The sequence below is a fragment of the Rousettus aegyptiacus genome, unplaced genomic scaffold, assembly GCF_014176215.1.
Source record: "Rousettus aegyptiacus isolate mRouAeg1 unplaced genomic scaffold, mRouAeg1.p scaffold_m13_p_3, whole genome shotgun sequence".
Lineage (NCBI taxonomy): Eukaryota > Metazoa > Chordata > Mammalia > Chiroptera > Pteropodidae > Rousettus > Rousettus aegyptiacus.
The window spans coordinates 147,975,593-148,003,241 of record NW_023416306.1 but is presented as its reverse complement, the minus strand read 5'-3'; the positions used below and the strand labels follow the sequence as shown (position 1 = coordinate 148,003,241).

General features: G+C 34.9%; 1 protein-coding gene and 1 pseudogene across 7 annotated transcripts in view; both read right to left on the bottom strand.

Moving 5' to 3' along the window:
• RAD51B (RAD51 paralog B) overlaps positions 1 to 27,649 on the bottom strand; it is a 556,279-nt gene that overhangs the window by 464,932 nt on the left and 63,698 nt on the right. The window lies entirely within an intron of this gene.
• Positions 18,476 to 18,594, bottom strand: LOC118601517 (annotated as a pseudogene).

Here is a 27,649-nt window from a genome sequence, read left to right as displayed (position 1 = left end):
CAGGAATTCAAAGAGTAAAAACTAGAGTGGGACAGAAAAGACCAAAGGTGGCTTTATGAAAAGGGTAGAAGGAATATAATGAGATTTGAGCTGGAAGAAAGAATCAGTAAGATTTGAAAAAATAAGGAGAGTAAGCATTACAGGTGAGGGGGAAAAATGGTAATAAAGGCAAGAAAAAAGGAAAACTGAACATAGTATTAGGGATGAGGGTGGGAGTTGGTATAAGGTATAAATAACCAGTTTAAGTAGGTGTTTGTTAAGAAACATGGTTGAACACATAGATAGGTATATGGAATGCTCTGAATGCCAGAAGATCAATATAAACTTTAAGATTAGACCAATGAGAGTCACAATTGATTATTGATGAGGGAACCAGCAGCGTGAATTTCTTTAAAGAGAGTGGTTTAACAGCAGCATAAAGACTGGAAAGCAGCAAAAAGTTGGTGAAACCACTTCAGTGTGAAGTGATGAGAGCCTCAACTAGAATAATAGCATCCATTTACGAATGTTTGAATGTTGATCATACAAATGTGCATTAGACAGATGTGGTATCACTAGCCCGCAGAAATGGAAATAACAAATATTCGTTGTTTTAAGCCACTAAATTTTGGGGTAATTTGTCATAGCAATAGATAACTAATGAAGAGATGAAGCCAGCAAAGAACACCAAGTAAGATTTGAAAGGCAGGAGAGGAACCAAAAAATACACTGCCATTGAAAACCAGGGGTGGGGAAAGTTTCATGTAGAAGACAGACAGACAGTCAGGATCAGATATAAAAGAGAAATACAGGGTAAAGAAAGCTTTAAAAAGTGTTACTGAATTTAGTATAGTTCACAAAAAATTATAATGATAATGTACAAGAAAGTGCTTGGAATAAATGGTCTTACTGTACTTGTTTCCTTAGAAGAGAATGAAATGGGAAGTAGTTTAGGCAGCTGATAGACATGATAAATTTTAAAAATTTATACTCCTAAATCTATGGGTCAACTAGTAACTGATTAAATGGCTAGTGAAAAATGCAAGCCTCCTATATAGTAGTATTTTTTAAAAATACACTTCTGTTTTGTTCTAATATCCTAACTTTAATCCTATACTCTCCACATAACAAAATATGAAGCTCTGAATGTATTCAAACCTCTATCACATCACCTACCACATGGTGCTAATTATAAATTATTATTTACATGTTTGCCATGAATTTATATATGTTTCTTCAAAGTAGAGACCTGTAACTTATTCATCTTTGAAGGTTCAGCACCTAGAACGATACCTAATCCACAGCAGATGTTCAACTGCGAAAGGAAAATTACTGAATGTAGTAGAAAAACAATGTTTTGTAAAACATATTCATGTATCATAGGTCATTCCTGAAGAATTAACCTCTTCACTGCAATTCTCTAGTGAGCATTTGTCCACCTCAGAAAATTTGTTGAGGTCCCCATGTCATCTATCTTCTCTTCCTTCTGTGTTTATCTTCTGCATATTTCACTCCTAATATTATAAAGACATTTAAATGTCTCTTTTCCTATCATCCAAGTTAGTGATACTCAGTGAATTAAACTGATGATTTCGCACAAAAGATGAATCTCAGAAAATAGAATAAAAACAAAAATTAAAGAAAGGAAGAAAATGAAGGATGTGGTTCCTGTGTCAGCTTTTACTTGAGTCTCTTGGGATTTAATGTCTTCTGTAAATTCAGACTCAATCCTAACTCAATTCTAACTGAAACCTCCATCTCAATTACATTGAACTGAACAATCCTGAATCCGTATTTTTTTCCATGTCTTTTTCTTGCCCAGATAATTCCAAATTTTGATTTAGGATGTCAAAATATTTATTTGGGTATATCAATATCTAAAATTCTGTATTTCCTTGCCCTCAAAAATTGATAATTGCCTGAATGGAGTAATTAAGAGGCTATTTTTAAGAGAAAGTTAAGTAGAGGCATAAAAAATTAAAAAATGAGGTAAAGTTACAAAAAAAATAACATTTAAAATACATTAGTTTTTTTTTAAGTCTATGCAAAGAACAAATCAACTAAATTTTTTATTTTTAAAATAGTCCTGATAATACCAAATTAATCTATAACTTTGTCCATTAAACTAGAAATAGGCTACTACCAATCTTAAGGAGTATAGTCAGGACAAATTCTTAACACTGAAAATGTTTGTGGGCATTCACGCAGAACAGCTGCCACCCAGGATGACTAAAATAACACAAATTAGATGTAATTGAGTTAAAGGACCACACCAAGTTTGTAATTCAATTTGTTCTATGAGGTTTGGATTTGGGATTTTTTCCCCCTCTAGCAAACCACAGTTTGAAAACTTCATCAAATGGGAAGTACAAAGGAATAGGGACATATAATGCAAATATTTAGCATGAACAATTTACATAAAATCTATTTTAACGGTTTAGACAAAGTTTTTGTAAAAAGTCTGAATGCAACAAGCACTTATGTAAGTTTGAGGATCCTATTCACTAAAACTTCTTTCTGCCAATTTTTCACTCTGTCATAATTTATCCTCGCTGTAAGGTGAGTTTTGTTTTGATTTAGTTTCCCAACTTTGTACACTATTTACTCAGAAGTCAGTATAGATTCCAGATTAGAGTCAATGCCACTGACAAGAGTTCAGTCCCACATCCTTAGGGTCATTAATGGGAATTAGGGTAGAGCCAGAATTTTACCACAGTGGACCTTTCAACAGCCTCAGATGTGGCTGGTTATACACTGCCGATAGATGTGGCTAATTACATTGTCATCACTGTGTTGACAATTTTGATTTCTGTGGATCTAGCCAGCAAAGACCTATCCCTAGAAGAATGTTTAGACAAGATATCCTGAGCTAACCAATCCCAAACCCTTGTTGGGATCTACTCACGCAAGGCAATTTAATCACTAGGGGATTTAAAAAAAAAAAAAAGAGTTTGGCTTAGAAATCTACTTGTTGCCTCTCACTGTACTCTTTCCATTGGAAGTCATGGATGTGAAGCAAAATTTCAAGTGAAGAATTTTCCAAATAAGTAGGTTGCACAGTCAGCTCTCAATCTACACCATGATAACAGTCCCGCCTAAAACCTAAAGGTCTTATTTCAGAAAAATCCTGTTTAATAAGATCTCTCTGATAATTACAGTTTAAGCAGAACACTGCAATAGGAATGTGTTTCAACTTGATAACCTAAACAATGGGAAAACAGACTAGCCTTTTCTTGATATTGATTACCTATAAAGTTTTCGGACTCTTACATGTATTAAAAAGTCATTTTACCCTGGGAAGAGAACATATGAAAACTTTTACTGAAACAAACTCTTGCCTCTAAAGTTTTTTACTCTGGCAGATAAAGATATGAAAGACATCTGGCCTAATAATTCTTCCTTGTATAAAACAAGCCTACCCCCTCTAAAGCCTAGTTCTTCCCAGACTTCCTAAGACTCTAAAACTACACCCAAGAAATAAGCTTCTTAGGTTGCTCCAATAGTAAAGTTATCAATCATGTCAAATGAAGAGGGAAATCGATTTTTTTCAATCTTATTTTATTTTAACAATTATTCTAAATTAAGAAAGCTAGCTATCCATTCTTCTGGCTGCTATCTGACACCACCTAAGATATACTATAAATCTTCCTGAAAGACAAGGCCAAGAAGTACTACTGGTTAATTATAGGGGTCTCATGTATAAGCCAGATGCTGAATTGCAAGATGGTTAAGCTTACTGCCAGCTAGAACATGCATAAGGTACTCAAACTGTCTTGGGAGCCTAATCATTATTTTTATGACCCCCTACCCCAAATGTGGTTCCATTCCTAAAGGCAGAAGAATGCATTAATGTGGCAATCCTATTTTCCTATCTTAAATTCATTCGGAGTGAAAGTTATCTCTATAACTTAAAAGATTTGCCTCCACTGAATTAATAAATCTCAAATTATATAGTCATTATCATTTTACCAAGGAAGAAAATAAGGAAAGGCAGACTGATGAGATTCATCCAAGCCCACATGTTAAGATTATATTGTAATTAGAGAATAAATACACAACTCTTTCTACCAACATGCATGACCCAGGTATACAACATATAATATACGACATTCACACAAAACTAAAACTGTCTAAGGGACAGTCTGGAATACATCAAGAACTGCATATTCTTCAAGACCTAGTACAAATCCTATCTATGACAGTTTATTCCCCTCTCTCCATTTTCAAAATTTTCTATAATGCTATTCAATTGCCTTTATTTTACTAGTAATATATTTTTAAGTAAAAGCTACAGTTCAGTTTAAGTTTTCAGGCAAAGAAAAGAAAAACAACAGAGATGACAAAGCATGTCAATGGTATCCTCTCTTATAGCCCTTCTTGGTTACTTGACTGATTTAAATTTTAAAGTTCAAGAGGAATAAAAAAAAATAACGTTTTTATACCTGCAAAGCCATATTCCAAGGCCAACTCTACTAAATCTACAGAGAGAAAGATAATATGTTCTACTGGCATAAGAAGCATAACAAGCCAATTTGGAACTAAACCAAACACCGGCCATCTTTTTAAATTTATATGAAACTGCTGAATAAGGAAACAGATCCTTCTTACCATATCAGTTCAAAACGTCTTGCCTCAGCTGAGCCTGGTCTGAAGCATTCCAGAGCCGTTTACCTACTGAGTTATAAACATGACCATTCCATTTCAGCATAGGTTATACATAGAACAAGTTTCATATGTGTTTATAAATACTTTGATTGTGAAATATATACTTTGAAATTTGTAATCTTCATTTTTCACATCATTACAGAATAGTCTCCAGATGCAGAAAATACACGGCAAACACAGCGGGACTTCATGCCGTCAAGTGTCAGTTTTGTTCACCAGTTGCATATTAAGCTTTGAAAGAATTCTCACAGCCCCAGGGGTGACGTCAATTTGGAAAGTGCAATGAGAAAAAAATTACATTTCTTTAAACTCTTCCCTCAAAGAAATATCTCCTCTTTCTACAATTGTTTTTTACTTTAAAGAGAAAGTTTACTAGTGTTTTGCATCGACCAAAAGAACAACAGTTCAAAGAGGTTAAGAGTCTCATACGTGTTTTTAATAACAAAAAGCAACCAATCGCAAGGCGAAAAGTAGAACTTAGAGAACCTGACATAATAACTCCACAGGAAAGGTTAGAATCCAAGCAAAGTGGCAAATTTTACATACAACTTTCTACTCAAAGATGATCTAAATGACAGAATTCATGGAGAATATTTGAACAAATATAAAAATACAAATATAACAAAAAAAATTTAAAAGATAGCTTGCCAACTCTTGTCAAAGGTACCTAATGACTCAGAACATTGCAGCTGAAAAAAGCTCTACACACAGCATGGATCGGCTCCTACAGTGTTACAAACCTTTTACTTTTCTTTCAGTTTTCAGTATTGTTCTCCCTAACATAGATCACTCTTTGTTGGCCTAAGAGAAATGATCAAAACTTTAGGTGACCTCTTCTAAGTACTTCTCCCACTTTCAAGAGCTTTCTTAAATAATGCAATAACCACCCTACTGCTGCCATTAACTGATACAGAATCTTTACTGAGGAGCAAAAAAAATAACTGGCAATCATTATCTTTATTATTTCACAAAACATCCCTGGGTAAGTTACAAGTCAGAAGTAATCTATTACATGTTACAGATGGGAAAATTTAAGAGTAAGGAGTGACCCGCAATCACAAAGAGAGTCAGTGATGGGCTGGGACTGATTCCCCCAATTCCTGACCCCTAACCCTCACTCCTGGTATACAATGGTACGTCTTAAATCTTTAAACACTCAAAAGCACATAATAAGTGCAAACATCTCAGAACTTCCCATTCACTCTGACTCAGTCCTATATTTCTTTATGTCTATTACTTAAAAGGAGCCTAGAGCTGTAAAGGCCCTAAAGATGCAAAAGATCATCTAAGCTTGTCATTTTACAGGTTTCAATTTTGCTTCTTGAATTAATTTGGGAATTTAAATTAAGTGCTAAACAGAAGCAATTGAGAACGGAGGACTTAAACACATGGAAAAGGAAAAACCAGATGTACACATACCGCGAAGAGCTGTGGTTATTTAATTTCCAGCAATGCCGGTAATTGGGGGGGTGGGAAAGGAAAGGGAGGGGAGAGGGTGTTAATGTCAGCAGTGTCCTTTGAACTGGGTCCAACAGTGTTTCTAAGACAGTCTAATTTTTAAGGAAAACATTCCTCCCCCAGCCAGCAATGGTCGTATGTAATTGGCATCAGAATCAATAGTTGGTTGCCGTAATTTTTTTTTCTCTTTTAACTTCTAATTGTCCACATGAGATTACCAAGCGAAGAGGAAAAAGTCAAACTAGCCCTAAAGGTGACAGCATGCAGTAGAAATAGGAAAAAAAAATGAATCATCTATATATACCAATATGAAAAGATCTGCTGTCAGTAGGAAGACGAGTAGGTGTGGGGACGAGTGGTGAAGGGAATGTCAAGGCAGCCTTTGTAGATACGATGAATGTTTTGACTATATTAACATATTCCTAAAAAATAATTTTTAGGAATCAGATATATACAAAATGGACAAAAATTAATAAAAAATGTGCTAAGGTTAAGCAGAAGTATGTGTAAGCACAAGCATGGAAAGCCTCTGCATCCTCAAGAACTCTAGGTAAAGAGCGCCGCTTTCCTTCATTCAGTATACACCTTCAGCTCACCATCTCTGGCTCTATCCCATTGAATCCTGACAATGCATTGATGTGAAGACTCTTAGGCCTGTGGGTTCCTATCCATTCTTTACTCCCTTAGAAAATGAAATATAGTAGGAGTAGTAGGTGGATAAGGGCAATGGGTTTTCTTAAACTTAACTACCACACCTGGAATGTGCCATTGACTCTTTTCCTCTATCCTCCAGCTATAAAAATAACTGCTGGCTCTTGACTATCTGTAGTAATAAGGAGGAGGCATTCATTTAATACCATTATAAACCAGTTTCATCACTACTCTGGTTCTAGTACCTACTGGAATCAAGTCCTTCTTCTTGTTAGGCCTCAGGAGGAAGTAGTCTATAGTTACTAACCCAAACTCTGTTCTAATGGTTGCCCCTATTTCCTGGTTCTATGCACGGCTTGTTTCTTCTATCCTATTTTGTCAAAAGTATCCTTCAGAAAATCTTGGTTTCCTCAGCTTATCCATATAAGCTCCAGCAAAGTACAGTATGCTCAAAAGCATAAGAAGACAGCAAGCTCAAGGATCTATAAGGAAGCTGGTGGGACCAGAATCAATGTGTTTGCAACAGAGAGTTGGAGAGGGGCAAATTGTGGCAGAAAATGAGGATAGAATAAGTAGATTGAGGCCATTCCATGAAACCCTAGCATGACAACCTAAGGAGTTCAGACTTTATCTCTTGAACATAATGGGGACCTATCAAAGGTTTTTAAGCCAAAGAATGATATGATCAGATCTGTCTTTAAAGAAATAGATATGACACCAGTCTGGAGGATGGATTATACAGTGGAAAGCCTGAAAGGAGAAAACAGCTCTCCTAAGAATTGAAATTAAGATAAAATGAACCTAAACAGGGCAGTGGCTATGAGAATGGAGAAAAGGAAACAAACGTATTCGAAAGCAATTTTGGAGACAGAGAGGAAGCACTTATTGACAGATTCATTGAGGAGAGGAAGGGAGCAGAAGAGATGAATGTGAGGTTTCCAGCCGAGAGGACAGAGAGGCCATTAAAGAAGACAGAGAAAACAGGAGGGAGGATGTTGTTTAAAGAGTGTTGGAAAAATGAGTTTGGGATTTGTGGAACTACATGCTAGGATATCAACTCTTAGTAAGCTCCTAAAAGGTAAGGATCCAGTTTGCTAATTTTCTCTGCACTATACCTAGTGCAATGCTATGTGCATTTAATTCAAGTTTGTGAGGTTGGTGATAATGGTAACCTATCCCAGAATAATTGAGACTTCACAATATTTAAGGTATCTCTTCAAATTCCCTATGTAGAAAGGAAATATGAGACAAAGTGGTTTATTCTACATTTCTGTCAAATTTCTTCTTTGTTAGTTTCCAAAACAAATTTCCAATAATAATAGGTCTTTTAACAAGAAGGTCTGTTATACTAAGAGTAGCCTCCGGCGATCTATAATACTTCTCACAACTCTACATTCTATACATTCCAATAATCAAGTCACATCACCTTTAATTCTCTTTCTTGTTTGGAAACCTGTACTACCACTTACCTGCCACACCCAACAGTCAACATATTTTGTTTAAAATAAACAACAACAACAAAAAAAACACTGCTGTTTTATTTGAAAAACCTTAAGAGGTAAGGGATACGAGGGGCCAGAAAGTACAATTTGTTCTGGGTAATGTTGTTGTGCAATGTTTTCTGGGGTTTGCCTTGTAAGCATGTTGAAATCATAACTAAATAAATCAGCTCAGGCAACACAAAGAAACAATATTCCCTTCCCCCTTGGATGCCTGAAGGAAAAGGGGCATCTTCTCCATGATGTGCACACACTTTGGAGCTGCTTTGTTTTTAATCTTCTGCCAAGTCAAGTTTTAGTTTTATTTTAATACAAGTAACCACAGTAAATTCCAAATCTTTGACAAGTAAATGCTTTTTTTCTTCCTCGCCAGAATCCCACTCACTTTTCTTTCTAACTCCTGGAAATTAAGAGTTCAATAATGCCTGCATTGCTGATCTCTTTTCATGAGGAAGAAAATAAATACACTATAAATTAAGTCTACTTCCTGACATTTATAAGTTAGTCTACATGTGAAATGGATTAAGATAAAATTATTTCTTTCCTGCACATTATTTAAAATACATGTATGTGTGTGTGTGTATATATATATATATATATATATTTGTATTGTGTGTGTGTGCGTGTGTAAACTTTTTTTAAAATGTACTGTAGGAGAAAGAACAGCATAGGAAGTCAGGAGAGCTGAGCTCAAGTCGCATTTACTTTAGATGGCTGTGTGATGTAGCTGAGCAACTTAAATTGGTTTCCTTGTACCCAAAAGTTAAGGAAATAGACCAGATGGTTTTTACATGGCCCTCCCTTTCACTTTAAAATTCTGACTCAAGATCATGGCTATTACCTGATTTCTTTTTTTTTTAACTCATGAAAAGTAGTCACTCAAAAAAATATATTCCTAAGAAGAAAATTCGTTTTTATGGTATTGGAATAAACCTCAGAAATTACCTAATCCTTACAGCCTTGAAACTGTATTCCGAGAATTATAAACTGTTATATTTTTTGGAAATGCTCTACAGTCTAAAGAAAAACACCGCAAACTACCAATCTCATCCAACCTCTGTCATTACAGATGAAGAAACTGACACCAAGAGTGAAAGAAGAAATATAACACATCCATAAAACGCCATGCAACTATGACACATGATGGCAAGAGGAAAAGGGTCATGAGGATATAAAGAAATGAGGATATAAAACTAAGCATAAAAATGGGTGTATAAGCATACACCCATTTTGCAGGGTAACAAATTCACTATATCACTTTCACTAAAACATTCTCACTACCAATATTCAAATATAAAATATACAATGAAAAATGTAACAAATGAGCCAAAATTTCACCATTGAGAAATATTCAGTAATAACATTTAGTAAAAATCACTCCAGACAGCTATACAGCTGAATAAATAAACAGAAATAAATGTATTGTTTCTAAGATGAGTATACTCACTTTTACAAATAAACAGTATATATCAATTTGAATTTTCCTTGAAATTAACAAAAGCTAAAATGAAACTTAAGAAAATTTAGACTTTGGGGGAGGGACAAGAAGAAGGGTTAAATGACTAAATAAAAATGATTTTGAAAAGGGAAAAAAAGAAAAATTTAAATCTTAGAAAATGCTTTTATACTAAAAAAATGTTAATTATAAAAATATCCCTCTAAGTTTAAGAAAAATGATTTTAAAAAGAGTAATTAATGTTACCTTAAAACTTAAATTTTAGATCATACTGATTGACTTGTTGCTATGAAAGGTAAGGAGATCATTTCTATTTCCTCTCTACCTACCTAATGTTTGTTTTATTTTGCCATAATATATAACATTTGCATTCTTTTCTGTTACCACAGATTCTATAGTTTCTAAATTATATATGTTATGTGTATATATATGTGTGTGTGTATATATGTATATATACACATATCACATATATATGAAAACAAATTAAGGACTAGCACATATATTCCTTATTTAGTCCTTACATATCATATATATATATATATATATGTCATACATAGATCATATATATAAATTTAATAGTCACAATGGATTTTATTTTGATTTACCTCTTGGTTGGTTAAATTTTAATAAATAGGTTTTTCATTAAGAGTTCACAGATGTTATATTCTCTGAGTTCTTCCACATTTGAGGGTAATGTGCCTGTCACCTGCTTTCCTCAACAACCTGACTAGGAACAACGATCTTGGGCCACACTCTCTTACCAGAGCTTTGTTGACACTGCCCCTCTCATATTGTACTTTGTTGTGAAGTCTGAGACCAGTCAAATTATAGATGAGCTTTGCTCTTGAGTAAATGAAGAAGTCTTTCTCCAGTGGCAATCAGGATACAAATTGATACTGGTTCTTCTTTGTCAATTTCAGTATTCAATGTATCTTTTTGATCTGCAGTTTAGTTTCTCATTTCAGTTTTCTCACTGAAGTTTTGCTGTATCCTGTCTCTAAAAATTATTTAGTTCCATTTGCTAGGTCCTCTTCCTCACAGAAACCAGTAATCCTTTTCTCGACTCATCTTTGTGTCATATCTATCACTGTTAACCAAACTACTTTAGTCTTTTACCTCTCTGTTTACTGTGATTCTTTCGAGCTTTTGTTCCAAAGAATTAAAGTTTCAGCCACCTCTACACTATTCCTGACTGGCTCTATGTAACATATTAGTTCTTCAGTGGAGTTGTGCTAGTCCTCAATTTGTTTCTTTAGCTCTACAATCGCATTTTTCATCAATATGAACCCATTTTTTAAAAATATTTATTTGGATATAATGTGTTGATCACAATTTACATAAAATTATTGAGTCTAGAGGTGAAATAATTTGTCTAAACAAGTGAGTTAGTCAGGACTGTATCCTTCAACTATACCATGCTGTTTCAAAGATATTTGCTTCTGACAGGATAGCTAGCTTTAAGAGAACAAATCATCTAGCCAAGAACTAAACATTTTATGCCAAGGATCCAAAATATATAACTTTTCAAGAATGATATTCTTCCTCAAGCTATGTGTCATTGTAGTTTTTAAAAAATAGGAAAGAAGGCTGTGTCAGCATTCTGATCACCACCATATCACCTGTGTTTCAGAGATACACATGGTGTGTGAGTATAAATCTCTACTACTTCCTGATTTTGTTCTGTTTCAGAGGTTAAGCAATTAGAGACCTCACATAAGTTCTCCATCAAAACTGAATCTAGAGAAGGAAATTCCTCCCAGAGTCTAGCAAATTGTTGATTAATATGTCTAGACTCCATTCAGTGTTCTTGAAAATATATTTCTCTTAAATTAATTTCCTTTTAGATATATAATGGGTATATTGATATGTCTATACTCACTCTGATGCTATCACATTCCTAAAATCTTGGAACAGAGTCCTGGAACAAAAATCCATTTTTTCAAAGAGAAAAAAGAAGAAAAAAAACTTATAGTCTCTTCTGAAACACTGAGCTGAAGAAAAAAAAAAAAAGCCTTCACAGATGGTTAAGAAAACATATGTGATTTATAGAAAATAATCATAAAAGATTTGAAATGTTTTTTTAGGAAGAGATGAAATAATGTTACAGAAAGATCAAGTGACTGGGAATCCAATCATTTCTCAATTTGAGTCTCAGCTCTACCAAGCTGTATTCCTTTGAATAAGCAATATAATTTCTCTGAACTTGATTCCTCATCTGCTCAGGAGATGAACAGTATTATTTCTGTCCAGTAGTACCTCTATATACTTAATGTTGAATATTAACTTAGTCTTTACATATTCCTATAAAGTTTATAAAGTGATTTACAAAGGAAGTCTTATCCTTGGTAGGAACAAATATATAATTAGTTGTCAAAATTTCATATATACTAGAAAGAAGAAACAGCAGGATAACTTTTGATTGTCTTATAAACATCATTAATCACCTAATAACACTTAGAGATACACTAGCATATTTTTATTCTTGGGTTATCTTTATTTTTCAATGCTAATTTTCAATGCTAAATTTATTTTTCAATAAATTGCAAAAGGAAGTGTTGACCAAAGGAACCCAAGAGAATCAAAAGAACATTGTGAAATACCAAAAATCATAATCTAAACTTCAAGACTGATAACACCAGTAGTTGGTTCCGATTTTACACGTATAAACCTCAACAGATTATAGAATAAAACAGAAAAATGAAGAATCAAGAAATTAAATAAGAAATGTCACTTATAATCAGTTAATGCAAAAAAAAACTGACAAAAATAAAAGATATAGAAAAAAAAAGTGTAGCTTGAACCCCTGAAGTTTTCTTGAAATATAATAGAAAAATTCATGATAAACCTCAATAAACGGCAGAAAAGGCAGGGCAAGGGGGGAAAGAAAAGTTTTCAAGGAAATATTTTAAAGCTACCCTATCAGTTTAGGAAGTTTCTTTTTAATGTCTAGAACATTTTAACAAAGAAAACTAAGTTTAATAATCATGTCCACATAATGACTTTAGATGCGTAGTTAAGATAGATGGACACTTTGAAGAAGGACAAATTAGTAAAATTTGTTTTTAGTGAAACAAGAGCTGGAACATCTTCAAAAAAGTACTAAGACCCTATTCACTTGGCTTCCATTCCATCAAATTTATATTCAACCTTCCAATACTATTCCATAAGCTTGTCCCAAATAAGTATAGGGATGAAAATAAAGAGGAATATTTCTTCATTGTAGCTTTTATCTGAATTTTCTGTTTACTATATTCAGTCTTGACTTCATGCCAAGTTTATTTGACAAGCATTTGGTGGTAAAACTAGACACCAGATTTTTCCTTCATGAAAACCAACGTGGGTGGCTTTTTTGTATTTTTCGTCTTTTTACAACAGGGTACCTCTCTGCGGTGGCATAAGAGCTCATATAGCTGTGTGAGACATTCTGCTGCCCAGCCTAACTAGGCATTTGACAGTTAATTCCACTTCTGTATTCTACTGGATTAACAGTTACCAGCAGATTTGGCCAATCTAAAGACAGGAAAGGAAAGAAAAGCATAAAGAAAATCATCATCATCAAATAAAAATAAAGTTTCATGTACAGAGCTCTATGCTAAGCATTATGCAAAATAAACAGATATGATCCCTGCTTTCCAGAAGCCTCCATGCAAGAGCAGATGATGTCGACATAGACATATAAACAGACTTTCACAATGTAGAACAGAGACGTGATGGCTGCCAGTAGGGCAGAAATAAGTCAACAACAGCTAAATATTTACAAAATGTAAGAGATTTATTATGTGCAGTGTATTTTGTATAATACATAAAATAATCTCTGGAATTGGTGAGGGTTGAGTAAAAATACAATTCTTTTGTGTTCTCGTCCTACTCTATCTCTGACTCCTCATTTAACCTTGCATTTTAATCTTACAGTGACTATTCGTTGCCCTATAAAAATGAAATAACAGCATTTAAATTTCTTCTAGGTTATATACACTGTAAGTGCACAGACTCATGAAAACATAGCACAGAAAAGTCTATTATGATTTCTAATGAAGTGAATCAGGATATTTTTTAATTCCTCATCAAAAATGTTCTCACATAATATACTTCATGATACCAAGTTAATAATTTGGGGACGTGAACTTCTGAAATGGTTGATCTGAACTTTTGCTTAGAGACAGGAAGTCTGAGTGGTTTTTTTGTTTGTTTTGTTTTGAAAGTGGTGAAACATTTTATTCGGTAACTACTGAACGTAAATGAAAAGCTGAGTTCCATTCCCATTTATGCAGAGGGGATTTGGCTTTTTAAAGGGAGAATGAGAGGGAGCCGGCTCAGTAGAGTCAGAGAAGTGAAAAATGACAAAGGGTTGGTTAGTATAAAGACAATCAAGCTAGCTGTGTTTGTTGGCTGAAAATGACTAAAGTTAGGATGCTATCTTCCCAGGAGACAGAGGTTCTGTCCCCCCCCCCCCAACCCCCGACTCTCCACCCCACCATTATATTTCAAAGGAATGGCTCTCAGTCCTTGAGAGAGACATTCTGAAGTTGTAAGAGATCCATAATCACAAATAATAAGCCCTTTTGAATAAAAGCTCTAAGAAAGGGCACTCAGGTGTTAAACTTTTCTCAAGCAGACATTTAATGGGGGTTGAAGGTCATTCCTAGGGACAGGACAGGATGCTGCTAAGAAGCCATGCTAGAGCCTGGTCAAGTCTTAGTGCAGGACAGGGTTTGAGTGGGTTGTTATGTGCTGAGAGTTCTGAAGTTCTCAACTTAAGAAATTCTGTTTTGTGATCAAGCAAGAAACTCTGCACCTGGGTGGACACTGGCTCTCGGCCTCTTCTTTTATATTCTGATCTCCTCTTTGATAACACTGAGAATCTGTCCATTCAAAAACTGTTTATTGCTTTCATATCTCATGCCAGACACTGTTCAGGAATTTGGGAGCAGAAAGACGTCTTGGTGCTCATATTTTAGTTAGACAAGGGGGAGTGAAGTGCAAGAAAATTGACAATTGACTTGATGGGTAAATTAGCATGTTAGATATTAATTAGTATGTTATATTTTTAAAAAATTGAGGAGAGAAAGGGGATCGGGAGTTACAGTAGGGGCAGGTGGTGTGTTAAAGTGGGTGGTCCCAAGAGAGTACATTGAGAAAGTGCCATGTGAGCAAAGACTTGAGGAGGAAAGGGAGTTGATCAGAGGATGTCCACCAGAGAAGAGCATGCTCAGCACGAAGGTCAGCAGGAGCAAAGGCCCAGGTAGGGCTGTGATTGGAGAATAGCATGGAGGCCCTGTGTCCAGAGCAAAACTAAATAGTTGTACAAAATTAAGTCAGATGGCTGGCTGAGTGGATGATCCTGAGGGTCCTGTAGACCACTGGAAGGCTTTAAATCTGAGCAAACCAGATTTTAAGGAGAAGAATGTCTTGAGTTGATCCCCCCTGCCTTCCAAAAGTTACTCTGGCTACAGGGTGGCAAGGACCACAGGAGGGCGATCAACCAGGAGCTTTCTGTGAGAATGTAAATGTTCAGTATCTATGCTGTCCACGACAATATCCACTAGCTGTGCTTAGCTACTGAGCATTTGAAATACAACAATGTGACGGAATTCTTAATTTCATTTAATTTTCATTCATTTTAATAGTCATGTGTGGTAAACATATTGGACAGTGAAGCTCTACTCACAATAGAAATATAAAATATTATACATGACTTGGTTTGCTTGTATTGTTTAATATACTGAACATTAAAACAGTTTGCTCAAATAACTAAAATTTCCAAAGTGAAATCTCTCTTAATAGAATATATACTTTTTGAGGGCAGGATTTTGATGTTCATTATCATTTTATATATAGCAGCTATTTAAAAATACTGTTCAGTCGAACTGAACAGAGATACGAACTGCTCAAATATAAAGATTTTGGTGTCTCTCTCATTTTCTTTCTAGTTTAAGAGTAGCAGGTAAAACTAAAAACCAGACAACTACCATTAAAGTAAAACAAAACAAAAAAATATGTTATGTTATCTGGACTATGTCTTCCATAGTATCAAACAGCTACCTAAAGTCTTTATTTTCAGAAAAAGAACTAAAGAAGGTTCCTAAAAACATCCCCCAACTCCACCTCTGCTCCATCCTTGCTCATGCTATTTTCTTTACCAAAAGCTTAACTCTTACCCACACCTTGTCTTAACCTGCCCAAATTTTACATGTACTACACTGTCTACTTCACATGCCCCTCCTTAAAGGAGCGTTCACTTTGACAAAAAAGGATGGGATCTGCCTTACCTACAGAGTCCTCTCAGACAGTTCAATTCTGCTTTGTTCTATAGATGTTCGTCAAGTTCATTAAATACAATTAATGCTAGCCACACTGAATTTAATGTCTCACTTTTCTGAAACATTCAGTTCAGAAAAAATGAGACATTAAATTCATTGTGTAAAATATTTAATATGTAATATTTCATTTTTATTGTCACAAATTCTGAAAATTAAAAGTCTTCCTGGCTTGAGTCGAACATCTTTTACACATTAGGCTTTTTCTTGATTTGGTGTACTTCCAAACCTAGAGAATATATTTCATATGAAATATGAAACAAGAGGAAATCAGAAATGAGAGGAGTCAGACACTGTGTCATACAAAACCATGCCACTGAGTGACAGAAGAAATACGCTTGGCGAAATCCCAAGCTACATTCCTAGAACATGTCTCTGGAGAGATTCTGTTTTCTTATAACACTTGAAAGTACCATCAAGTCTGAAGCATATATTGCTTTTTTCATGATCCAGCCATAAGCAGTAACAGTACCATCATCATTCATATTTCTGGATTCAAGACATGTGCATCAGCATGAATTAGCTGACAACAGAATTCTTCCCAATTCTGAGTGCAGACTTTCATAGAATTTTCTTCTGTCATTTTACTTAAAAAAAAAAAAAAAAAACAAAAACAAAAAAAAAAACATGAATTTTACTAAAGAAAGGCAAAAATTAAAATTAACTATCTATGCTTAACTGTGTCCTCACTGAAACTCAACAACTTACCTCATTTTTCTTGTCTCTCATTGCAACTGCTCCACATCTGCACTTTTCTCCTCTCAACTTTCTCCTCATTCCTAGAAAATGGCCTCCCCTTCCTTAAAAAGATGTCCAAGGCCATGTGCTATCTCCTCCCATAGTATCTGTCCTCTACCAGGAAGCTCCCCTGTACCTTCACCCATCTTTATCCTCTTTCTCCTCTGACTTGTAAGTATTCCCTCCCAATGTCAATACCTCAGCCTATACACTTGATCTCCTCTCCAGACTCCTCCAAGATCTATCAGTCAGTAATCAACCCACTACTCTCCAGAACCTTTCTTCTCTCCCTCCTTCTCCAAAATCTTCATTATTTCTGCCTACGAATGTTCATTTTCCCATTTTATAAAAAAAAAGGGGGGGGTGGAGGCTTTCCTTTCACCCTAGTACTCCCATAGCTAACATTTCATTTCTCTACTCTCATTCATCTCTCAAAATCTCGAAAGAGTAGTTTACAACAGTTAAGTTCATTCTTTATAATGTATTTTTTTTAGAATTCTTTAACTTCCTGGATTCTTCCACCCACATCAATGTACTAAAACTACCTTCTCAAAGATCGTCTATGACCTCAAAACTACCAAACCTAATGGTCTTTTCTTAATCCCCATTTATTTCCTCCTCTGGAGCATGATACTACTGACCAAACTGTCACTAAAATTCTTTTACCTCTTGGTTTCCAAGTCACACATTGATCTAGACAGCAAACATGACAGCCAGAATCTACACCTATAAAATACCTACTGTCATTCCCTTCACTCCTAAGATACAGAGAAAGAAGCAATAGGCTCTCATGAGTCTGTCCTGAGTAGGAAATTAGCATATTGTAGATGGGACCCTTCACTCAATAGATGAAATTAGCAGGAATCTCACCTATTGAGTGAGCTCAGGACAGTATGTAATCTTGGCACTGACACTGTAAGCCTCTAATTTCTCATGTCATCCTGCTGGGTTATCATTCATAACAGCTTCTATGATGTTTAAATAGAAAGAGCAAAGGAATGATTAACTCACGTTAGAGGGCTGCTATAACCAATTTCCCAGAAATTCTGGGGGTTCTTTGGCAGAAGGGCCACTCACTGCACAGTGAAAAATCTTTGGGGCAGTACAGCAGAGACTGCAGGGACAGGAGAAATTACAGCGGTTGCACTGAAACAGGGTCACAGAGCCTAAGACGGAACTGGAGCAGTGTCCTGGTTTCTTTCTGCCCTCTTTGATGACTCTTGCTAACTTCTTTTCCTCGCTTCAAACTGCAAAAGGTATGTATTTCCTAAGGTTTCATTTTCAATCTTCTCGTCTCTGTTCTTTTCTCTTCCTTACCATCCTTACATACCCCCACACATACATCTCCAACATTTAACTAATCTTAATTTCCCAAACCAGCTCCCCTTCCTAATATGCCTCTTTCTGTGAATAGCCCACCACCGCCCTAGTTATATGGATACAAATCTTTCTTGAATTTTCTCTCTTCTTTTTCTTTCCACATACAATTACGTCTCAGTTCTGCTAATTCTGCCTACCAAATGTTTCTATTTTCTTTTCCACTTCCATACCTTATGTCAGACCTTTATTATTTTTCACCTGAGCCTCAGCAATGGCCTCTTAATTTTGATTCTTTTTTTTTTTTAAGGCAAGGCAACCTTTGGTTGACCTCACAGATTGCAAGGATCTTGTCAGCTTACAAACTCTTACTTTTTTATTTTTTTTATTTTTTATGCCTACAGCACCTGGTCTTCCTAGGTGGTCTCCCATCCAAGTACCAAACGGGCCCAACCCTGCTTAGCTTCCAAGATCAGATGGGGTCAGGCTTGTTCAGGGTAGCATGGCCAGAAACTTAATTTTGATTCTTAATTCTAACTTCTCCCTGCTCTATTAATCTTTCTATGAGCTTCTATCCTGCCACTGCTAAAAAGCCTTCATTCCCCACTGTCTAGAGAATAAAGTTTAAAATTTTCCAGTTCACTTTCAAAACCTTCCATGTCCTGTCCAAGCTTTACTTCCCATTTCATCTCCCAATACTCTCTTCCATAAAATCTATACTTCACCCTACTTCAGCTACTCCCTGTTCCAATATGTCCACATCCACCTCTGCTCCATTTTTGCTCATTCTTTTTTCTTTGCAAAAAGCCTAACTCTTACCCCAATGCCATCTTAATCTGTCGAAATTCTAAACATAGTATAACATCCAGTTCATATGCCCCTCCTTCATGAAGCATTCATCTTGACAAAAGAATGGGATCTGTCTTGTCTATAGAGTCCTCTCAGATGGTTTGTTTTGCTTTGTTCTATAGATGTTTGTATATTTATGCTCTCTCCCTTATTAGATAATAAGTTCTCCAAGGGCAGAAATAATATCTTAATCAGCTTGCTTTTTCTGCATGCTTAGCATATTATCTTAGAGGAGACAGAACTAAAATATATGTTGAATTGATGAAGTCTCACAAAACAGCTGATGTAATTACAGGCATTCAGTTCAAGATGCCCTAAAACATCTCATTCCAAAACAGAACTGTGTTGAAAAAAACAATTTTTGCATTTAGAATTCTCAGAAAGCTCTGAAGTTGCACTATGCCAAAAATCTCACTATGTATGCAGTGTTCCTGACAATATTAGATACCTTAACATCTTCGGCTATTTCTATTTCTTAAAGAGCTTCTTTTCTTCTTCCTCCTATTCCCCTCCTCCTCCTCCTCCTCACCAATTTTTCAGAGGACACCTTTACTTCACCTCATTATTTTTAATATATGGTTGTGATGTCATGTTTTTTTCCCTTGAAAACAGCAGCTATACTATCTATCCTTTTTCGAAAGACTTCAAGAGGTCATTTAAGAACAAGTTTAGACCACAGGATGCACATCTTATTGATTAATTATGACATGGTTTAATATTACTTCTCCCTGTACAGCTGATCATTTATTATTGCAAAAACACTTCATTCATTCATCTATGCACAGATTTTATCTGCTTAAAATCTCACACTACTATGTACTTTGTTATTGACAATGATACTTTAAAATACTTTCAAAAGTTTAGACAAATTTTTTAACTTCCAGTTACGATTTTCTCTATAATGAAGCTGAGGGAATTTTCTACCTTTGGTCTGGGCAACTTTGGTTACCTGAGGGGATGACTGTTGTATCTTTTGTGATGACACTGATATTACAGTAGCAATACAAATTAAAGAAATACTGGAATTAAAACCCTGGAAAGAGTAACTAATACATAACTCATTCTAGTCTTCATTTATCCCAATGAACTTTTTTCTATTACCATTATATTAGAATGACCATTCTAATAGCATTTGGAAATATCTATTGCTTTTACCAACATTTGTAAGTCACATGGAGTTATATGCTAGAAAGAACATGAGGTGCAGAAATGTTTCCATATGTTAGAAAATGGCTCCATCATTTTAAAAAGACAAGGGAAAATGTGGTTTATTTTGCAAATAAACACTATGCTAGAGAAGGTGCCCTTAGGAGAATGAGCTACCTTCAGAGTTAACTGTAAACGACTTTGCAGCCACATGAGGTCACCTCACAAAACAACAGGAAAAAGGTCAATTATGATTAACATAAGTATTAAAAACATGCTACTATGGTTAAAATATAATTTAATATACTAAATTCAGATAAACTTGAACTCTTCATCCACTAATAAAAAGGTCCACTCTTTTGTGACTCTTGCAATCAAATGATCAGGAGGGGGCAGGTTCCAACTTACCAATTTCAAAACTTTTAACCATTCTTACCCATCTCTGTCCGTGCCTTTTCAACCAAGAGAACAATAAAGGCTAGAGGTAGTTGCCTTCTTTCATTAGTAAATAATTTAATTTTCAATTTCTATTCTTTTGAAAATGCTCAGAAAAATTTTACTTGACAACAGCATACTACCTTAGAAGAAAAAGATCAAAAGCACTTTGACAACCTAATGATATTATTACAAACCTCTCCCAACTCTAGACTAAATGAGTGACAGACAGCATGTCAGACTACAGACTACCAATTGCAATATACTATCAGCAAACTACAGACTACCAATTGCAATATACTATAAGCAAATTTGCCACCAAAACAAAAATACTATAACACTATATACTGAGTAGCATTTATCACCAGACCCCAATTCCTATTGTAAGAGATCTGTACTATTTCTACTCTGTTCTAGAAGACATCTAGAGTTCACTATTTCTAGACAATAAGAAGATAACATTTCTATGACCTAAGAAGTTCAAACTGTCCCCTAATCAGAACTCAACCATGAGTGATTCAAGAACCAACTAAGCCCGATGAGAGACCATTTTCCAAAAGGGTCCTATCTATGATGTTCCCATTGACATCAGCAAATTATTCTGGGCCTATGTACCTCTGGACTCTAGTATGCAATAGGAATACTAACTCTATCTGTCCAATTTAGTACTTAATCTAAATACAGCTCCAAAAAACAGACAGCTTTTCCTTAACAGATGGAACAACTATTTATCTAACTTAGTCACAGGGACCATACTTCCCCACAATCTGTATTTATTTCTGAAAAATATCATCTTTCCTGTAGTTGTAAATGTTTTGCTAGACATGTAAATTTCTCTTAAAAAAGAGTAAAGCAGAGTGTTTCTTAAATATCTTATTAAGATACTGCTTTTTAGGTAGATTATTTCATTATCATATATACATCAGTATATGATGTAACTTAAGTGTTAAACATTAGTGATTGCCTGATATGTACATAAATGAAGACAAAGTTTTTTATTTTTTAAGACTATTTACATTTCTACAAAACAAAATGTCTTAAGGCTGAACATTCTTAAGTTGGATTAACTCTTGTCTCCCAAGGAATTTGCGTCAAACAAAACAGTCTCATTCCAAAAAAATCTATATTTTAATCAATAATTCTAAAAAAGTCACATTACTCATATGACTCTCTCATAAATTCTGAATACGAAAACTATTTTTGAAACTAAATGAAAACCAAGAAGACAGCATAGGCAGATAAAGACGCATATTTAATGGAATGCCAACCATGGGCCAGACACTAAAATGGGGACTTACGATAAAAGGAAATAAAATACAGTCCCTACCCTCAGCTTACAATAAATTTGATGACATTACTGTATTTTTCTCACATCAAAAGAGCTATCCATATTGCTATCAACCCATGAAGGAAAGCTAAACATGCCTTGCAGAAAACTCTCCTAACCCCTGGAATAATCTGCTCTTCTAAACAACAGGCTAATGAACTTGATCTTCTCATTCCTCTGTCTTCGGGCGATTTTACTATTTAGGCTTTATGTTGTATATTTAGTCATGGAAATTAATATATGTTACTGATGATAATAATGATGATGATGATGATAATGACAGCAGTAACGAACACATGAAGCATTTACTACACTCCAGATACTGCACTAAACACTACATTTATTATGTAATCTAATCCTTCCATACCCTATTTGGTAGGTACTATTATTATGTGTGACGGGGCAGTATTAAAAGATCACTGTTTAATCCAAAAAAATTAGATCAAAATAAGGGACTTAAATACACTAAATTAAAAAACTAATTTTACTTCTTGATTTTTCTATGTAGATCCACAGGTAAAAGACTTACCACAAATATATAACTGTACGTTTAAGTTATAACTACCTGCTCTTCAGCAGAGTTTATGTGCAAAGGTTAGGACAAGACAGGTGATAGGCAAGAGAGCAGTGTATGTGTTCAAAAAAAGTACAAAATCAATTTGTATTATCGAATGACTTATACTGAAGACTTTTGTCTGATCTAAAGGAGCTCTTTTAACCAGTTATGAAATTTAATATTTAGGAATTAATTTCTTTAGTTAGGTATTCCACTGAGAAGATATAACAACTTTTTCCCTTTCCTACTCCTTTCTATTTCATTTTCTTAAAATAACCATTCACCTGACTACAAAGTCGAATTGGAAAGAAGTCGTATTTTCAAATTCCCCAAAAGGTATCCTTCAATTTAAATCAAGATCCCCTACTGAGAGCTAAGAGTTACAAAACTCCATTGTTAAACACATACCTCCAAATTCCAAAATCACTCAGAATCTCAAAACTGCAGTCCCTGAAAGGAACGAAACCAGCCCTCCTTCCCCAAGATGCCTATTGGGGAAGGAAAATCTCTCTGTTTTCATGATCCTGAATTAGATTGAATCTAGCAGACCCTTTTGGATAAAGTTCTAATTACAACAATTCTTTATCTGTTAAGGATCATAGAACATTTTGAGAATCTTATGAAGGCTATGAATTTTCTTCCCAGAGTAATGCTCCTAAGTATACACACATAAAATTTTACACAATTTCAGGGGTTCTATGGACTTATTGAAGCTCAGGCATTGACCTCAATTTAAAACTCTTGGTCTACGTTTCCTCAGCAATTACGTACTTTTCTATATCACAGGATCATATATGAAAACAATAGTGAAATTTTTTGAAGAAAAATTAAATAAACATGTTAAATGTTCCAAGATGAAAGGGGTTCTTAGCTATATGGGGTATCATCAGCCTGGTTGTACACCAAAAGGTTTCACCAAATGGCACAAGTGAAGCCATTCAGAAATTACCAAGCTCTTACTGTACACGATCTACATTGGACTGACTCCCACTACTGAGGGACACTGTCTCGCTTTAGATATTTTAACACCATTTACCAATGGAAATTTTGACACTCTAGTATACACAGATTTTCCCTATTCTTCCTGATTGTTATCTTAAACACTATTTAGCTCATGTTGCTTTTTATTGTTTATTTTATGATTTAACTGTCAAGAGTTGGAGAAAGGAGGTTTTGCTTTCCCCTTGACTACAATGAGTACACCTAAGTAAATATTTTATTATAATAAGACACTCGAGATAGGTGTGATTCTTTCTCTTTAGTTAAGTCCCTGGTCTATCCAACAACCACAATGATTCTGAAATACGCCTTTGCATCTCCATAACCTACTTCCCAATCCTACAGATTTCAAAGAGACGCTATCAAATATCTAGTCATCTACAAGGGCCCAGGTCAGTTTTGGTCACTATTCTATGCCCAGTGCTTAGCATGCCTGGCACACAGGAGGTACTCCAAAAAATACAACTTTAATACATTAATGTAATTCTTGAAGCAGCTAGTAGTTCAACCACTAAGTATGTAAGCTTGGCAAGTTACTAAACATCTCTGAGACAGTTTATTTATCTTTTTTTAAAAAAGGGAATAATAATCCTCATAGAGTTATTACTAAGATTAAGGAAGACCAAGTACATAAAGCACATTATAGTGATAATTACCCTTTAATGTGGGCCTATATTTTAAGGCCTATTAGAATGACTATAACTGAATTGTTAAATATGACATTTTTATAAAATAAATAATAATAAAGGGAGGAAAAAATGAAGCAGAAATACTAAATACAGAGACAAAGAAGGGGAAAAATCTCATAAATAAGGCAATGTTTTGAAAGAAAATAACTTTCTTATATATTTATGGCTGAAAACACAACTAATACTTTCCAAGTGACAAACCTGGCCCAAACATAGCAACATAGCAACTGGGAGATTTATTTTTGCTAAAATTATTATCCAGTTCTGTCAGAAAAATCCTTATTTCTGAGGCACGTACTCTGAGATGAAATTGTCTTAGTGGTGAAAAAATAAAGCCCATTCAAATATGCGTTAGTTTTCTTTTCCAACTCTCTGTACTGGTTTCTTCAAAAACTAAGTCTAAAGCGCCATCTACTGTGTCTGTTAGGATCATAATCACTCTTGGTTTTATCACACAGTGCTGTAGAAATGCAAAATGCAGCAAGTTCAGAATCTGTTACTTTAAATCCTATCCCAAAGCACTTAAAGAGGGTATGCTTTTTTCCCATTTTATTTTTATATAATATAGTTAGATGTAAATGCATACACACACACACACTCACTCACTCACTCACTCATATCTGAGCATTTTTCCTGCTTTCTTTTCACTGTCTTCTTAAGTAGGCCTTCTGAACTCATAAAAAGCATTACGACAGAGACCAGAGAATGCTTATTGTTATACATTAGAGAGACAAGCAATAGTAACAGCAATTTTTTACTGAGGGCTTACTATGTGCCAAATACTGCTTTAAGTGCTTTTCACTCAATATCTCATGCAATCTTCACAAAAACCCTTTGAGACAGGTGCCATTAGTATTAGCTCCATTTTACAGATTAGGAAATTGAGGCACAGAGGAATTATTAAATATTTTGCCCAAGGTAACACAGTAAGTGACCAAACTATGGTTGAACCCAGATATTCTGGCTCCAGAACCCATCTGTTAACCATAAAATGAAGCTTTCTATTATTATAGGTGGGTTCGAACTATTAATCATACTTTCTATCATCAGAACTACATAAAACAACCCTACATAATGCTTTATTTCAATACATTCAAACATCATTCTATCTTTAGGCTTTTTGTGTTTGGCTATATTTAGAAAGTACTATTTTTATGCAGAGAAGAACTTATTAAAAATACCTGGGCCTTGTTCTGGAGATTCTGATTTGATGTCTGAACTAGAGTTTGAAAACTTTGATTTTAACAAGTTCCCCGACCCCACTCAATGACTGACCCTCATTTAGAACAATGGAACTTTATGACTTATTTTATTCTTGGGGTTTTCATGTGCTCTTAGATTAGAAACCTTTAAGAGTTTAAATATAGAGGACTATGACTATGAAGGCAAAATGTTGCCATAAATTTAAATATGTGGGAGGTTTTTGTGTTAATACTGACTTTCAAAATAGGGAAGCACAGGATTGGTAAATGGAAATTTTTAATTTTGTTTTAATAATCTCAGAAGAATAAAGGGGAAATGAAGTCCACCTAGCTGCTTCTGTACACAAACTCTTTTCTTTCCCTCTAGATAATTTATTCTCTGAACTAGTCAAGCATTTAGCACCGTTCTCATCCCATCCTCACTTAACCAAAACAAAGTTTCCAAAAATAATGTTTGAAAACCATTAACGTACTCCACTGATACTGATGCAATTGACTGCTGTTTGTTTCACACTGATATACCACCATGCAAATAAAACTAAGCATCTTGAGGTAAGGGGCTATGACTCGTTCTTTTGAAGTAAATGGATGGCTGGATGGATACAGATGGCCAGTCCCAGCTCCTGTGACAGTAGCTATCTCATTTACTAATCCACAGGGTCTTTTTTATAACACAGATATAGGCTCTAGCAAGAAAATATCAGTGCATTAAAGGAATCTCCAGTCACTACCCAACTTCCTGCTTCCTCCCTAAGAGTACACTTGGGGACAAAGAACTTAACAATTAAAAAAAAAAAAGGAGAAGGTCACATAAACATGATATGTCTATAATATAATGAAACTAGTGTTTTAATAAGCCTCTATAACTTACATATCTAAATAAATGAGTGATGTTTGTAAAATAATTCAACCAAGAACTTATTCTTAAGGAATTCCTACCATTTATGACAATATGGGTGAAACTGGAGGATGTTATGCTAAGTGAAATAAACCAGACAAAGATATATATTGCATGATCTCGCTTATATGTGGAATCTAAAGTGTCAAACTCATAGAAGCAGAGAATAGAGAGTAACCTAAAAAATAATGAAGACCTGCCACCACAGAAAATAATCAAAAGAATATACTAGGCGCTATTGCCCCCAAAACAGGAACATGCATAAAATGAGTAAATAATCTTCCATGACCATTTCAAGGGAAACAGTATTTATTTGGTTGTAATACTGCTGGCATTAAAAAAGAAACTCAGACCCCATATTTTTCAATCACTATATTTTATAATTACAACTACTGCCATAGTAGTTTTCATTTCCTACATATCAAAATGTTCTTTATCTGAAGTCTTCTCTTCACAAGAGGAATCAAAGCTATGTCCTTTACAGGGCCTCCAGTCTTTCTCTTAGAGGACTTGGCAGGCTTTGTAAATTCGAGATATTGACGTTATTCCTGCTGCTTCACATGAGCCTCCACTTGGAGTTCAGTATGTCTGCCATCGCATTACCCAATTTTTTACTATTCCAAATACTCTGAAGAAGCTTCCCAGAAATCCCTATTTGGATCAGCAAAAACAATTCGGTGTCATCAGCAGATTTCACCATTTCCTTCTGGAGTCATTAAAACATTACAAGCAATCTCCCAGTATCAGCCCTTGGAGTTCCTATTATCGACCTCTCTCCAGCTTAAGTCAACTTATTCTCTGCTATGTTGTGATTCCCATCATAGGACCAAGAAGTGTCTATTCGCTAAAATCTTAAAATTTGATGAATTTTTTTCAACTGGAAGTTGCAAAATACATTACAAAAAAAAATATATATATATTCCTGAAGGAAAGGCCAAAAACCAGCACAGAAAAACAACTCCTATTGAGTGGTCTTATCCAAGCACTGGCACCACCTTATAGTCAACTGATTCTGAAACCTCAACAGAATTTTGACCTTTGCCCTCCAATATTTACTTCTTCTATAATTGTATGAAGAAACTTATTGAGTACATTTGAAAATTCTATATGAATTATAACCATCAGGTCCAACTACTTTATTAGCTTTTCTCCCCCTCTTTATTATATGTGAAGGGGAAAAAAGCAAACAATCCTTACTCAGAAAGTAAAAAAGCAAACAACTTTCTCCTCAAACTGGTCCATCATCTGAACAAGAGAAATCACTCTTTCTTTTATTCAAGTGCAAATCCGTTTGAAGCTTTCATTCTGTTTTCCCAGCCTGCTCTCTGCAGCTGCATAAAAGATGAGATGTGAGAATGAAAGAAAACGAGATTGGGGCCAAAAAAGCAATACGGTCCATATGCAAACTCATTCAAAGAGCAGCAAGGCTTCTGTATGCCCTTTCCACTTTTTCCAATTTAGTAGACCT